Genomic DNA, 4,575 nt, shown 5'->3' on the forward strand with positions numbered 1-4,575 from the left:
CATTTATTTGCAAAGTGTTGATTGAAAAATTGCCTAGCCACTCGGCTAAAATGCGGCGGAGCTCCATCATGCATAAACCGCGTACGAAGTCTAATATCGACTAGAACTTCCTCTAATATTTCGTGTAAACGCGTGCTCAAAAAATCAACGTACTTTGTGCCTGTTAGTTTCCCATCAAGAAAAAAAAGGTCCAATTAAAAATTTATCAATTATTCCTGCCCACACGTTTAAACTAAACTGGTGTTGATGTCTTGAATGCACAACAACACGTGGGTTTTCTTCATCCCAATTATGATCATTATGAAAATTGAATATACCATCCCTGGTAAAACTAGCTTACTGGAGTTTGCTCTGTTTATAAAATTCATTATATCTCATGAACGAAGACAGATAGGACATATATATATTTATATGACTTTTTTTTCATTATTTTTAGGCGTACAATCAGCTCTTATGGGTCCCACAAGTTTCAATACAGCCTGTATAGAATAAAATGTCAGTTTGATCGTGTCGAAAGGCACTTGCGATCGTTTCATTTAAAATTGGAAACAACAGCTACCCGACGTTAATTTACGTTCGTTCTCCTCGATGAGTTTTAACGTAATTAACACGAACACTCTCTCTCTCTCTCTCTTTTCGGTGGTATCGTCACTACGTTCACTACAATTCACTCCTCTTCTCGTTCATCATTGGGGGTTAATCCCGTACGTGTTCGAGTGTACGCGACCTTGTATTACTTCCTGCGTACTCTGAATTCTGGTTCGAGGGTGAATCAAGAGGGGCGGTGGGAGGAGGAGTGAAGAGTACGTAATTTCGCGCGTGTAATTGTTCGTGTGAAAATGGAATTCCACGCTATTACGTGCACTCGAGGAATTTCGTGCTTCGGTCGGAAAAATTTATCGATGAAACGGCCGCACGAGGTGTTGTTTTAATCGATTTTGTACTTGTGTACATGTTTTTTTTTTTTTTTTTAATTTCATCCCTGACAGTGTTAAAGTCGTATTAAAGAAATAAGAAAATAAACGATTATCTGATTCAATAATTAGAAAATAATTTTTTTTGAAAGTCGTTGCATCAGATCCCATGGCAAACCGTCCACTTGCTTGTGAAAAGCATTCCGAAACATTCAGACACTCGGGCGGAATTTAGCGGAATTATGTTTCCTCTTTTCCCCACAGCTGTAACGCAATTAACTAACAGGGGAGTATTCGATAATGCGATAATCTACATTATCGAATAACGCTCACCTCGCTGATCTCTCGGGCCTCGTGTTATTTTGATTCCTCAAATTCTTGTCTTACAATGAATTCTTATACAAATTGTCACGAAATAACCATTAGGTATTGGTTTGATATTTTTTCACTTGGAATACAACTAAAGCTACTTAACAAAGAAATGAAAGTGCAAGATACAAGAAGAAATTAATAATACGATAAAGAACATAAACTTCTGGTAATACATTTCATTAAAAAATCACTATCTAAAAATAAACGCTGTTGTAAATGTATAAAATTTCCATAGGAAATTGTAAATCAGTCATTTTGACCACTCTGGTAGTTCTAGCGTTAATATCATTTCAACTTGTGATAAAAAGAGATATAATTGAGTTCGGTTAAAAAAAAAAAGATAAACGTGACCTTGGAAACCCCCTCAACGCGCATAAAATATTTTGCCTCCCTTAATAAAATCATACAATTTTCGTACGAAACAATGTTTCATTAATTCAGATGTGCAAGTTGCGTGAATCACCCTGTATCTGTATGTAGCAATTATTACTAAAATTACTAGTAGATTTACGCGCGTAATAGTATATTACACCCACTATACCTAGTTTCATTACGCGACAGACTCTACGGCGTCAGCCAACCAATTACATACTTTGCGCGTATATAACCACATTATGCGCGTATCTGCCTATTACAAATCGGCTGATCGGATAACCAATAATCGCCGGCTGTGCGTGTGCAGCTCTTTAAATTGATATACCGAATATTCGCGCCTAATTCTCGGACAGTCTGATAAATTACGCAGTCTGATAAAATCCGTAAAAATCGCGGATGAACACAAGAGTACGAATCCTCTGCGACAAAATTTTCTCAAAGCTCAGTTCTTACACTTAGCTCGTCTTTCATCTACAAAATTACACATCTCTAGGCTTCTGTCGTTTCGCGTATGGCGAACAACAACAACAACAACAAAGCGAGAAGAGGCAAGAGAAATTGCAACGGCGTCGTGGCGAATACCGAAACCATAAGCGCAATTTTCCACGCGAACGCACCGTTGGCTCGTCGCTGTTTTCTAATGACTGTCTTAATTAATATCCACCAATAGGCACGGCAGTTGCTGTCTGTACGCGATCGCGACCTCCTCGTCGTTCCCTTCCCGCGGTGACGCACCGCCGATAAGATAATTTTCCACGCGAATGCCCGAATAAGGCGCTGGTCGTTGCTCCTTCTTTTCTTTTCCCACCTTCTGCTCCCGGCGTCGAGAGCCTTTTGCTCTTGCCTCAAGTAGGCGCCGTGCGGATGACAAAATTCGAAAATTACTACTCCGCCGCGATATATCTCGTAGGTTTGGACGTTCCTAAGTGATTATCGATCTCTCGACAGGCATTCCAGTTAATGCTGGAAGAATAGCATTATCGAGATATATCCAACAATTTCAACAGAATGTTGAAACGTTAGACGTAGATACAGGGTGGCCACTGAGAAACTGAAAGGGGTTGAAGAAGTCGTAACTATCTGTTTTTTGTAGTTTTCACACATAATACTGAGAAACATCCATTAATTATATTTCCAAATAAAATGATAAAAAATTGATAAAATAAAATAAAATAAAAATAAAATAGAATAGAATAAAATAAAATAAAATAATAAAAACATATGTTTGTAAAAGTTATTTTTGTTTTATTCAGTGACCACTCTGTATAAAGTTTACAAATGAAAGCATATTTGAAGTGTCGAAAGCATAGAAAATAATATATAGGATGATAGAATAGGGTACCACTGGGTGATTCTACGAGAAAAAAAAGAACACAATTTGCTTCGTTTTCAAGAAAATCAATACTGTATGTCGCTTAGTATAAGAAGAAATATAATTTTTCAACACGGTGGGACATACCCCATTTAGATCTAAATCCTCTTAATTTTTATTTATGGAATTATATCAAATGAATTGTACACCAGGATAAAAGTCCTGGGAAGAACAAGCAGTGACCAATTAAAAGAAAAGATCGTTTCTGCATTTAATAATAAGGGAGGAGAACACGAAGCGTGGTATTCATAGAAACATTGATAAAACTGATAAAGAGAACATAACTTTTTTTTAACATAACTATAGATAATATAACTACTTAGTATATATATAGTATAATATATTACTACCATAGAACTACCAAAGACTAAAGCATAGAATTTTCATCAGATATATTCACTTTAATATTAAAGTGAAAAAGAAAACAGAAATATAATAGAATACACAAACTTTTATTCACTTTTATTTTATGAAAAAAATCATTTAAACCTCTAAAAATACACTATTTTACATCTGCAATATATCTAGAAAAAAATTATGAACTAGTCATTTTGACCACTTTGGTAGTTCTAGTGTTGAACAGTTTAGTTTAACCAGTGTTTTTGAAGCGATAAAATTCGGATTTGCGATCCACGCGTGTGTCAATGATCAACAAGAGACAAAGAGAGAGAGAGAGAGAGAGAGAAAAGAATCATTATCCCTCAGTGGAGAAAACGAAACAGTGCGGTTAACTGGTCCTCCGGTAAAGCCGCCGCTAAATGGTCGAGGTTTTCCAGCGGCGGTTTCGTTTCCTCTCGGACGAGCAGGCGAGCTAGACAGACGAAGACGACGAGAGTTTTGGGTGTCGAGTGAGCCACGCCCCGGCCATGAGGACGAGATGATACCATTTTGCAACCCTCTTGGTAGCTGGCGAAATCCCTCGGGCCCACCTCCGTCCCTCCGGTTGCGTAGATAATTAAAGATACAACGCCTGCCTCTCGCAGCACGCCGAGCAGGAGGGCCATCCTCCGCTGCAAGATCCGGCAACACGCGCGCGGAGGGTGAGAAAGCGCTAAATTGGCTTACGCGCGCAGAATCTTACACGGTTGCCTTTGGCCCGCGAAACTTCTGCCACCCGGGCCGGGAGGATCTCCCGAGCAACGAAAACCCTGTCGAATTTTCGCCGCCTCAGCCGATTGCTTCTTTTGCTAAATTCACCGGAAAATATGTAGACCGAGTATAGTATATACGGACTGAACATTCGTGCCAGCACAAGAAAGCGGAATCGCTCGAAATTCATCTTCCAGAGAACGTGCGTTTTTTTCAATATGTCGCGTCCGAAAATATGTCGAACGAAGATATGTTTGCTTTCATCTCTGATTCACGATGGACAAGAGAGATTTTTTGTCGAGTTAAATATTAAGGAAACTGCAAGGAAAATTATCGTCGCGAAGGATATTTCAATAAAGTTCTTTATTGAGATGTTTCTGGTGAATCTTTTCGTTGAATGAGGATCGTTCCGCAAACTTTATCCCATTTAAAGACGTATTTCTTTTATTTTTG

This window comes from Frieseomelitta varia, unplaced genomic scaffold (genome assembly GCF_011392965.1).
Source record: "Frieseomelitta varia isolate USP_RPSP 00005682 unplaced genomic scaffold, Fvar_1.2 scaffold_442, whole genome shotgun sequence".
In the NCBI taxonomy this organism is placed as follows: Eukaryota; Metazoa; Arthropoda; class Insecta; order Hymenoptera; family Apidae; genus Frieseomelitta; species Frieseomelitta varia.